The sequence below is a fragment of the Salvelinus alpinus genome, chromosome 26, assembly GCF_045679555.1.
Source record: "Salvelinus alpinus chromosome 26, SLU_Salpinus.1, whole genome shotgun sequence".
In the NCBI taxonomy this organism is placed as follows: Eukaryota; Metazoa; Chordata; class Actinopteri; order Salmoniformes; family Salmonidae; genus Salvelinus; species Salvelinus alpinus.
In genome coordinates this window covers 1,844,722-1,857,303 of record NC_092111.1, presented here as the reverse complement: position 1 = coordinate 1,857,303, position 12,582 = coordinate 1,844,722, and the positions used below count along the sequence as shown (strand labels likewise).

The following is a 12,582-nucleotide window of genomic DNA, read 5'->3' as shown; positions in this document are numbered from 1 at the left end:
CCAGACTACGAGGCCTCCCGGGTGGCGCAGTGGTCTAGGGCACTGCATCGCAGCGCCAGCAGAGTCTCTGGGTTCGCGCCCAGGCTCTGTCGCAGCCGGCCGCGACCGGGAGGTCCGTGGGGCGACGCACAATTGGCCTAGCGTCGTCCGGGTTAGGGAGGGTTTGGCCGGTAGGGATATCCTTGTCTCATCGCGCTCCAGCGACTCCTGTGGCGGGCCGGGCGCAGTGCACGCTAACCGAGGGGGCCAGGTGCACGGTGTTTCCTCCGACACATTGGTGCGGCTGGCTTCCGGGTTGGAGGCGCGCTGTGTTGGGTTGTGCTTCGGAGGACGCATGGCTTTCGACCTTCGTCTCTCCCGAGCCCGTACGGGAGTTGTAGCGATGAGACAAGATAGTAATTACTAGCGATTGGATACCACGAAAATTGGGGAGAAAAGGGGATAACATTTTTCAAAAAAAAAAAGAAGTAGGGATTGCTCCCTGTTCTCAGGTGGAAAGTTGTATGTGACATGTGCCGGAGATTGTTAGCACTAAACCAAGGCTCTGCACAGGAAATTCTAATATTAAATGGTTGATGGCAGTGGGTAACCAAATCACAGATTGCATTCGCCTTGTCCAAACATTTTGGGACGGCTGATCTACGTTTCCCAAGTGCTGGGTGTTTGAAAGCATTCTTGTTATCACAATTTCTCCCAACAAAAAAAACAAGAAAAATCACCCAACCTTCAAGAAAAATCAAATGAATTTCAATATTCAGACGGTTTGTGCGTACTAGTTGAAAATCCTTGCCATCTTCTTACTCTACATAGACAAAATATGCGTTTGAGTTGTGCACAATAATAAATTGTCAAATTATATTTGAGGCCTGGAGCATTTAATATCCAATGATTATTTGTATGACTTATTTAACTGTACATGGTGAATGGCTGGAAAAATACAGCCGCAATTAATTTTCAAAGTATGTAATCAAATGATTACACTTGCAGGTGCTCTGATATAAAAAATAAAAAAATAAAATGTACGCATTGACAATGGACTAATTAGACAAATAAAAGCAGTACGTTCAATGCGTGAGATATAAGAGGTGTGGACTGGGAGCATGAAGAGTCAAATGCGTGTCTCATGGCCAATGTGTGAGAGTTGGCAGCTCTGAATCATAGCACATATTTTACTTCCTTCTTTGCACCAATGGGTACACTCGCAATGGCCGCCAGTCCACCCATTACGCCATCGGCTTGAATGGGGACGCCCGTTCTAGTCATATGGCAGCACATGCAGTCAGGAGCAGAGGAGAGGATGCGCCTTTTTGCTATTCAAAACGGTTATTACGGTGACCATGGTCATTTGGCAGGCCAAAATTCCATGACTGTCAGAGCGCCCTTTTCCATCCCTCTGGAAACTGTCGTTCTTATTGACGGATTTATCAGGTGGGTGAGAAGCCTGACTAATGTCACAAAAATTACTTTAAAAATCCTGTGCCTAATTGAATTTAAGAATTCTGCATGACCTACTTCTAATCTTGGCATCATTTTCTACACTGATCTCTGAGTGAAGCAATTTAAGGATCCTATGGTTCTAACAATGAAATTAGCTTTAATAAGATGCATTTGGGAAACCGGGCCCCGGACCCGTTGTGCTTTCCCATGAGTACCTTTCCACATGTTTGATACTTATTGACAATTTGTCCTATAGGAGGGAATCATTTCATTACAACATGAATTGATATATGTGACCTGTTTCAGGAAACTAGGCATATGTCGCAAGTCACAAATTCACAGGAGCCATTTGAACGTAAAATAATCGTTTTCTTGAACATGTGAACTTTCATGTGCCTTAATACATTTTTATGCCATCTGTACAAGACTACTACCAATTGGATACCACGAAATTGGGGAGAAAATATATAAAAATAAACAAAATAAAAAAAGAATTCAGAGCCTAGTTGGTTTAGCCAAAGAAAAAGGAAGGGACCTTCCTGCTAGCCATGATTGGCTGAGATAATGAGTGGGCTGGAGTTTCAGATTGGTCTGTGGTGTAGCATCGGGTCTATAAAATGAGCTGCTCGTTATGCGTACCTAATCCTTTCTACTGCAGTTTATTTTATTTTTATATAACGTTAGCCATGGACAACTGCAAATATGTTGCTACTGCTCTCAATAACATTGCTGCCCTGAATTTATCAGGTGCTAAATCGACAAAGCTCAGTGGGAAAAATGTGATTGACTATCTTCTGGAGGAACGATTGTGCCATGCACAATCCCTGATTTAGGTAAAAACATTTTAAATCGAAGACATTGTAGTCTTCTGATGAATGAAAAACACACATACCCATTAACAGTACACCCTCCATATAATTCATAACATAGGCCTAATAGTACTGTATAGTTATTTTTACTTGCACACATAGCTGGGTCACCCTGTCCTGCCCCGACACACCCCAATCAGCTTTAGGATCTTAGTGAAACATTCATTGGTTTCAGGTGTGTTAGGCCAAGGCCAGTGTGACAACAGTACGGCAGACTCCCAGGGAAAGGACTGAGCAGCCCAGCAGCTAGGGATCGCCTAAATATGTATCTCCCCTGACGTGGGCATGTCTTCAATACAGACTCCTTTTGTTGCACAGTATTCCATATAAGGCATCCAGCCAGACCTTATGAAAGTTGCACAGTCTACCCTTAATCTTTAAAACAAATCTAGTGATATTGTACATAACTTTATATTTCTTCCATGCATTGTGTCTGGATAACCAATAACCTTCCAATAAATGGCAATTCATTTAATAGCCAACATAAATGCTGGGTTGTACAATTTCTTCTGATAATTGCGTAAGTAAATCATTCTGTACTATTATTCTGACATTTCACATTCTTAAAATAAAGTGCTGATCCTAACTGACATAAGACAGTTAGGCTCTCCAGTATCAACATTTCCCAGCAAACAAAAACATGGAGAAGAGAGAACCTGTAGACATGCTGAGAAAAGAACTTACTCTTTGCCGGAATTCAGCCAGCCTTCACAAGAACACAACATACAGTTGAAGTCGGAAGTTTATATACACCTTACCAAATACATTTAAACTCAGTTTTTCACAATTCCTGACATTTAATCCTAGTAAAAATTCCCTGTTTTAGGTCAGTTAGGAATTCCTTTGATTTTCCCATGATGTCAAGCAAAGAGGCACTGAGTTTGATGGCAGGCCTTGAAATACATCTACATGTACACCTCCAATTGACTCAAATTATATCAGAAGCTTCTAAAGCCATTACATAATTTTCTGACATTTTCCAAGCTGTTTAAAAGGCACAGTCAACTTAGTGTATGTAACTTCTGACCCACTGGAATTGTGATAGAGTGAATTAATCTGTCAACAATTGTTGGGGAAATTACTTCTGTCATGCACAAAGTAGATGTCCTAACCGACTTGCCAAAACTACTTTGTTAATTAGAAATTTGTGGAGTGGTTGAAAAAACAGTTTTAATGACTCCGACTTCAACTGTATGTCCCCTTGTGCTTTACATCTCCAGCAGAATAATCATATTTCTGAGTGCATGATATTCAATTTCACTGGCATATAGTACATTCTATGGAGGTTCATAAACTGCAGTCAATACAGCTGAGATTATATGAACATGTCTGGGCATTCTAACATATCTGTACCCATTCATCATCAAAAGCGTTTCCCAGGTCTTCCTCACAGTTTTGTTTTACATGTTTTGGAGGATTAGATGGGGCTGCCTGACTCTGCTGAGACCCCTATCAACATCTAATCCTCCGAAAATGAGGCGTGACAAAGAATGACCTTGGTGTACATTTATACATTATATTATCCCAGAACAGAATCAATGGTTCAATAATTGAAATGACCATTATTCCCAGATCCCAGAATGTAGCTTTAAGCTTCAGCTGCTGTCCTGTAGCTACTGAATGTCTACCCATCAACGCAAGATGGAACTTTGTTTCATTCACTGCACAATCACATTGCAGTTACCGTGAATATATATATTTTTTAAAATATGATTACCCTGTAGTTTACTAGTGTCTGTAAATAAATATGGATAATGAAAAAAAGTGAAGGGTGCTCAACCAACGTAAGTCGACGTGCAATCAAAACATTTAATCATTGAAAAACGGCACAACGCGCATATAGGTTAGGCTACTATGGTGAGCGAGTATTGCGCCTTTTCATTTTCAATTTAATACCCATTTATTTGTCTTTGCCTGCAAATTGTCCTCCTAAAAAAGTTAGGGTATATCCTATAGGACTCTGAGCTGTGTCAGATATGCATAAAATAACATTGCAGGACTGCGGTTGGGTTTGGGACCTGATCTTACGGAAGCGGGTGGTAGTCGATAGAAATCCAGCAGGTGTGGGTGGGATGTCGGTCTGCGCAGACCTCTACTGTGCACCATGACAGTGAAGCCTGTAATGTTAGAGCTGTTTGTTACTGTGTCAGTGTGAAAAGAAGGGAATTAGCTAGGGAAACTGACAGATCAATAACGTTACATTGACATAATGACTAATACAACTCACATTGCACTGAGAAAACAGAAAATCAATCTTCAATCGTTACACCGATGGTTTCATCGTTTGATTCAGGTCTAGTTTGATTGAGGAAAAAAAAGAATAGTTAATGTAATCCCAACTTTTGGCCAGCTCTCTCCCGCTTGCCAAGTTAATTTACTTCTGAAACAGGACAAAACAAAGTTCAAACATTTCCATAAATGTTCTAATTACTGTTAGATAGGGATGCTAGTGCTGACCTGGATGTGGTAGTTACTCACTAGCATAGCTTGTCATTCATCTCAGTCGAGAAAGGATGAAACATTAGCTGACGTCACATGTCAGTTACAATTCTAGCTCAGCACTGCGAATAAACACTAGTTAACAGAAAAAAATTAAGTTAAACAGCAGTTACATGGCCAGCTACATCAGTCAACTAAAGAGTAGCCATTTTCTGTTCTGCATCCTTTCACTACTTGGTGAAAGAGCGCAACGCATACACACTGAACTATGCTCAACTCTCCGGTGCTGGTCCAGCCAGCCTTCCAGAAGTTGCCTTCACACAGCCGGTCCTAAATCCAGTCAGATAAACACGCCAAACAGCCTACCCGACCGCTCGGAGGCATCCACATGGTCCTAAAGCACACTGTCCCCCCCATCCTCAGTGAAAGATGCACGCCTTTGTTTTTGTAATTCAATCCGCTCAGTTTGTGAATATCAAATTAATCTTTGCCTGGCTATTTCTGGTGGGCCCATGAACCATTTGACAGTTACCTAGTTTTGTCATGACTGCTTTAAGCCTACTTTTGCCAGGGTTGTCCATCCAGTTGATATTGAAGTCCCCAAAAACCAGCCATGCAGACTTGGATTTAAGAGATTTAAGTAGTTCTTCTAATTTTGCATAATATTGTACATCACATGCAGGGGGATTATACCCAACTAGAATATAAAAATGCATTTGTGATGACAGGAACACATTTACACCAAGACATTCCATAGGTGGCTCACTTCCCAGGAGCACTTCTTCGCACTTAATGGAGTCCTTGATGTATATCAAAACACCCCATTCTCTCCCAGTGGTTCTCTCTCTTTAAAACATTTGTATCCAGCAACATCAATCATATTAATTTAAATGTTACTATGAAGCCAGGTTTCTGTAAGACAAAACAAATCTAGATTCGACCCAGGAAGCAATGATCTAATCATCACTACTTATATTCAGATGTCCTCCAAATATGCCTTTTGGATTTACTCTGGGATCCCAGACCACTTTTGCACAATTAAACATATCGATCTAGCAGTGTTCTTCAACCATGACAACCGTACTGTCAATCCACAGCCAATCAATACTGTTCACACTACTTCAGTACTGGGAGAGAATGGGTTTGGGCAAAGTGGGATGGGCAGGCTGGGTTGTGTAAAACAACATTGCAGTGAAAGTTTCACATTGTAGCTCTACGTATCTGTTTAACCAGTTTCTCATTGTAGCTCTACGTATCCGTTTAACCATACACTTTCTATTGAGCTATGAATGTCAGCCCTTAAGCACAGGTTTTAGGCCAAGTTCTGTATTAACACAATTTGCTTAGAATTTGTGTTAAAATGTAGCCTACTGGTAGCAACACTTCACCCTCCAACACTGCACCCATTCTCCTATCAGATTGGAAGAGATACGAAAGGAAGATTAGAAGAGGACACAGGTATCATCATGCCCAGGTGATAGTGAAGTGTTGTGGTGAATGTTTACAGGGAAACTATATTATCATAATACAGGCTACACCAACAAATCAAATCAAATCTTTGTCACATGTGCCGAATACAACAGGTGTAGACCATACAGTGAAATGATTACTTACTAAACTTCTTAGGGCTAGGCACCTTTTTCTCCACTTCCTGCCTGAATGACATGCCCAAAGTAAACTGCCTGTAGCTCAGGCCCTGAAGCCAGGATATGCATATAATTGGTACCATTGGAAAGAAAACACTTTGAAGAAGTTTGTAGAAATGTTAAAATAATGTAGGAGAATATAACACATATTATAACACACACTCCCTGGATGCAATTCATATGGCTTCCACAGGGTGTCAGCAGTCTATGTTCAAGGTTTCAGGCTTGTAAATTTAAAAACGAACAAGAAATAAAAGTTTTAGTAGAGGGTAGAGGTCGACCGAAAGACAGATTTTTAACCTTGTCAGCTCGGAGGATCCAATCTTGCAAACTTACAGTTAACTAGTCCAATGCTCTAACACCTGATTACATTGCACTCCCCGAGGAGCCTGCCTGTTAGCGAATGCAGTAAGCTAAGGTAAGTTGCTAGCTAGCATTAAACTTATCTTATAAAAAACAATCAATTAATGACTGTCATTGCTCCAATGTGTACTTAACCATAAACATCAATGCCTTTCTTAAAATCAATACACAAGTATATATTTTTAAACATGCATATTTAGCTAAAAGAAATCCAGGTTAGCAGGCAATATTAACCAGGTGAAATTGTGTCATTTCTCTTGCGTTCATTGCACGCAGAGTCAGGGTATTTGCAACAGTTTGGGCCGCCTGGCTTTTTGCGAACTAATTTGCCAGAATTTTACGTAATTATGACAACATTGAAGGTTGTGCAATGTAACAGGAATATTTAGACTCATGGATGCCACCCGTTAGATAAAATACGGAACGGAATAAACGTTTTGTTTTCGAAGTGATAGTTTCCGGATTAGTCAAAGGTATAAGGTTTAGAGAGAAATAGTCGACGCGTTATAATTCCTGTAATAACTTGCGGCTGAACTTGACAGGGGTTCCTTCGTTATTTCACCGTTCATGTCTTCCATAGAGAATGTCTTGATCTACTTCAAATAAGGTCTGTGTTTCGTGGAGGCTTAAACCGCCTCGACCTTTTGATACCCGTGTAAATCTCACTAGAATAAGGTAACGTTTGTCAACATATTTTCATAAATCCACTCTACAATTTTTTTTATCTTCGCTTATATTTAGCCAATGTTGATCAGAGTTACCTTGTCTTATGGATATCTACACAGTTATAAAATTGGCACGGTGATGTAAGCCTACACGAAACACAGACCTTATTTTAAGTGAATCTAAAAATATCCTATGGAATAAATGAAGGAACCGCTTTTCAGATTTTGCTAGGTGTCATGGGAATTATGACTCGCACTTTGGTTGTCAATTCTTACCATGCCCATTATTAAAATAGGATTTCCTGCATATAGAAATTAAAGTTTTTGTTTTCAACATTCATCACAGGTAACTTAAACTCTATTTTTATTCAAACAGTTGAGAGTATTTGTCTCCTAAGCAGACTCTTCAGTATCATTGTCACTTCAGAGCTGTGTGTGTGTGTATTTATATATTATTTTAAGTTAAAATAAAAGTGTTCATTGAGTATCGTTGCAATTGTCATTATTACAAAAATGTGTGTGTGTGTGTGTGTATGATATATATATAAAATTATTATATATATTTTTTTTAATAAAATCGTCCGATTAATCGGTATCGGCTTTTTTTGTCCTCCAATAATCGGTATCGGTATTGAAAAATCATAATCGGTCGACTTCTAGTAGAGGGGCACAGCTACTGTAAATTGGAGTTAGCAGTTAGATTAACAAGAATTTAAGCTTTCAGCCGATATAAGACACATGGACATATATGTTTAAAATCCATCATTTTTATGATTATTTATTTGAATTGCGCGCCCTCCAGTTAGCGGGACACTTAGCCTTAACCAACAATGCAGTTTAAAAAAAATGAGTAAGAATAAGAAATAAAAGTAACAAGTAATTAAAGAGCAGCAGTAAAATAACAATAGAGAGACTATACACAGGGGGGTACCGGTAGAGTCAATGTGCGGGTACACCGGTTAGTTGAGGTAATATGTACATGTAGGTAGAGTTATTAAAGTGACTATGCATAGATAACAACAGAGTAGCAGCCATGTAAAAGAGGGGGGGGGGGGGGTAATGCAAATAGTCTGGGTAGCCATTTGATAAGATGTTCAGGAGTTCAGGCTTGGGGGTAGAAGCTGTTTAGAAGCATCTTGGACCTAGACTTGGCGCTCCGGTACCGCTTGCCGTGGGGGTAGCAGAGAGAACAGTCTATGTCTAGGATGGCTGGAGTCTGACCATTTTTAGGGCCTTCCTTTGACATCTCCATGGTGTAGAGGTCCTGGACGGCAGGAAGCTTAGCCCCTGTGATGTACTGGGCCGTACACACTACCTTGTGTAGTGCCTTGCGGTCGGAGGCCGAAAAGTTGCCATACCAGGCAGTGATGCAACCAGTCAGGATGCTCTCGATGGTGCAGCTGTAGAACCTTTTGAGGATCTGAGGACTCGTGCCAAATCTTTTCAGTCTCCTGAGGGGGAATAGATTTTTTTCTGCCCTCTTCACAACTGTCTTGGTGTGCTCGGACCATGATAGTTTGTTGGTGATGTGGACACCAATGAACTTGAAGCTCTCAACCTGCTCCACTGCAGCCCCGTCGATGTGAATGGGGGCGTGCTCTGTCCTCATTTTCCTGTAGTCCAAAATCATCTCCTTTGTCTTGATCAAGTTGAGGGAGATGTTGTCCTGGTACCACACAGAATACAGCTCATTCAGTGTGGTCTTAGTGCCAGCATCAGTCTGTGGTGGTATGTAGACAGCTATGAAAAATACAGATGACCACACTATCTACCTAGAGAGTTTTACAGCTTATCATGAGATACTCTACCTCAGGCGAGCAAAACCTTGAGACTTCCTTAGATGTCATGCACCAGCTGTTATTTACAAAAATATAGTCAGCCGCCCCTTGTCTTACCAGACGCCGCTGTTCTGTCCTGCCAATACAGAGTTTAACCAGCCAGCCATGTTGATAATTTCGTTGTTCAGCGACGACTCCGCAAAGCATCAGATATTACAGTTTTGAATGTCCCAGTCGTAGTTTAATTTTCTGCATAGGTCATCCATTTTATTTTCCAAAGATTGCACATTTGCTAGCAGAATGGAAGGAAGTGGGGGTTTATTCGATCACCTACGAATTCTCAGAAGGCAGCTTGCCCTCTGACCCCTTTTTCTCCACCTTCTCTTCACGCAAATGACGGGATCTGGTCTGGGCCTGTTCCCGGGGAAGCAGTATATCATTCACGTCGGGCTTGTCGGACTCAATAAAGGAAAATAAGGATTATGCCAGTCCTGGGGAGTAATCGCAATTCTGATGCCCAGAAGTTATTTTCTGTCATAAGAGAAGGTAGCAGCAACATTATGTATCAAATAAGTAAAAAAAGTTAAACGCAAAGAAACAAACAAAAAACACTATTGGTTAGGAATATGTAAAATGTCAGCCTTGTTCTCTGGTGCCATCTTAAAAAGGTAAACTTCAAAGGAGTCATTGTTAACATACAGAGTAGGCCTAACTCAATTTGACCTGAATTATTTTCATATGTTCAAAATCTTTATAAGGTGACAGGAATAACCACATGCAAACTCTGCTAATTAGGGAAACAATAATAATTTCTCAAATTTCCTCAGAACATCCACACGTAGCTTATTATTTAGCAGACAGTTGCTTTTAGATATATATAAAAAATTATGTTTATGTTATAGGCCTATGACAAATAAAATAAGCATTATTGAGGGCCTAATTGAGGGCCTAAAGACTAACTGTCACCTGACCTCATCGAATTAATTGCGTCACACCCACCCACCCAGTATCCGTGTGAACGAAACTAGGGATGCGTGTGTGGCACGATGACCACAAGAGAAGCGGGAAGAGACTCGAATATGACCAGATATATCAGCCTGTATCACGTAACACTTGCGACCTACACGGAGATATGTGTTCACTATTCTATCTACAAAATGCTCAGGGTAGGCTGCTATTGCCTATCGACCCCTATATGCGGTTTATAGGCTACGTGTCGATATGCATACAATTACAGCGCGATAATACGATTTCTATCACCAGTCTGTAGTTGTGGCCAGGAAAAGCGGAGTATAAGTAAGACTGCTGCCAACGCACCACAAAGCCACAGGTGTCCCCTCTCTGTGCTTATCCCAAATGAACGCTCGCTCTCCAAAACGCTGATCAGCGAAATGCAGAGAGGCTATTTAATACGAACGATTCAACAATTCCCTTTGGCGTTCCTTTACTGACCCCGACCGACGCCAATAACAAATAGACAATAACCTAAGCAAGTAATAAGTAGGCTACCCCAGTATCTGTGCGTTATAAATGTCGACGATGAGTAGGCTATGACGCGTAGGCTATCGTTGACGTCTCTAACGCATATACTGGAGCAAATAAGTAGCGTCGCTGAATGCAGGCGCGTTGTTATACTCTTACCTGCTAGAATGGAGGAAGGTCCAGGCGAGATATCAGAAGCGACGTCTAAAGTACCCTTTGATTATCGAGAGATGCGTGTGCTCACTTGCGGTGTTGTAGCCCAGAATATGTTTCACAATACACTGCAGACATGAACAAACTCCTCCTGGTCCGGCTGCTGCTGCCGCTGCTAAAGCAACCTGTTTGCCAGTAGGATACGTCAGATAATCTCGCCCCGCCCTCGAAACAAGCCGATTGGCGCGGCCCATATTGAATGTAAGGTCTTTTCTATATCGGCGGGACAGTGCTGCCAATCAAAGGTCTATCTATTACGATTATTTAAAGCCCATTTGCGCTCCATGGCTCCATTTGCTACAGGCTACATGAGTACATTAATGCGGTTCATTTGCATTAGACTAAAGTAGGTTGTAGGGCTATTCTCAGATAGTCTAGAGATATATGATCATGTATTGATCAGCAATGATCATTGATTGATCACAATTCATATTGTAATTAAATATCACAGTTGAATACAACAGGAGAAATCTGGCAGTAGTTTAACATGCGTGTTTACGCTACACAATTATATAAAGTGTCCTGTACTCCGAGCATGCGCTGACCACCTGGCAAGTTGGGGCGGCAGGTAGCCTAGTGGTTAGCGCGTTGGGCCAGTAACCGAAAAGTTACTAGATCGAATCCCTGAGCTAACAAGGTAAACATCTGTTGTTCTGCCCCTGAACAAGGCTGTTAACCCACTGTTCCTATGCCGTCATTGTAAATAAGAATTTGTTCTTAACTGACTTGCCTAGTTAAACAAAAAAGTGTCTTCACCTACATTTTCAACTTGTCCCTGACTGAGTCTGTCATAACAACATGTTTCAAGTAGACCACCATAGTCCCTGTGCCCAAGAACACTAAGGTAACCTGCCTGTAGCCTTGAAAGGCTGGTCAAGGCTCACATCAACACCATTATCCCAGAAACCCTAGACCCACTCCAATTTGCATACCACCCCCACAGATGATGCAATCTCTATTGCGCTCAACACTGCCCTTTCCCTCCTGGACAAAAGGAACACCTATGTGGGGATGCTATTCATCGACAGCGTTCAACACCATAGCACAGCGTTCAATGTAACAGTATAACTTTAGTCCGTCCCCTCGCCCCGACTCGGGCGCGAACCAGGGACCCTCTGCACACATCAACAACAGTCACCCACGAAGCGTCGTTACCCATCGCTCCACAAAAGCCGCGGCCCTTGCAGAGCAAGGGGAACCACTACTTCAAGGTCTCAAAGCGAGTGACGTAACCGATTGAAAGGCTATTAGCGCGCACCACCGCTAACTAGCTAGCCATTTCACATCCGTTACATAGGCATGATCACCAACAACGATGAGACGGCCAGGTCTCTGACCTCCCCATAGGCTATGTGGTGCCAGGCACACAACCTCTCTCTCAATGTGATCAAGACAAAGGAGATGATTGTGGACTACAGGAAAAGGAGGACCGAGCACGACCCCATTCTCATCGACGGGGCTGCAGTGCAGCAGGTTGAGAGCTTCAAGTTCCTTGGTCACCAACATCACCAACAAACTATCATGGTCCAAACACACCAAGACAGTCGTGAAGAGGGCACAACAAAACCTATTCCCCCTCAGGAAACTGAAAAGATTTGGCATGGGTCCTCAGATCCTCAACAGGTTCTACAGCTGCACCATCGAGAGCACCCTGACTGGTTGCATAACTGCCTGGTATGGCAACTGCTCG

General features: G+C 41.9%; 1 protein-coding gene across 2 annotated transcripts in view; it reads right to left on the bottom strand.

The window, feature by feature from the left end:
* The window catches only part of cgnb (cingulin b), a 50,644-nt gene extending 39,617 nt beyond the window's left edge, over positions 1-11,027 (bottom strand). Inside the window, exon 1 of one of the 2 annotated variants that reach the window (XM_071367195.1) lies at positions 10,839-11,027. The gene's annotated coding sequence lies outside the window, so the exon portion shown is untranslated. The remainder of the gene's footprint in view (positions 1-10,838) is intronic. The other variant, XM_071367194.1, reaches the window with a different exon arrangement.
* Positions 11,028-12,582: the final 1,555 nt, after the last annotated feature.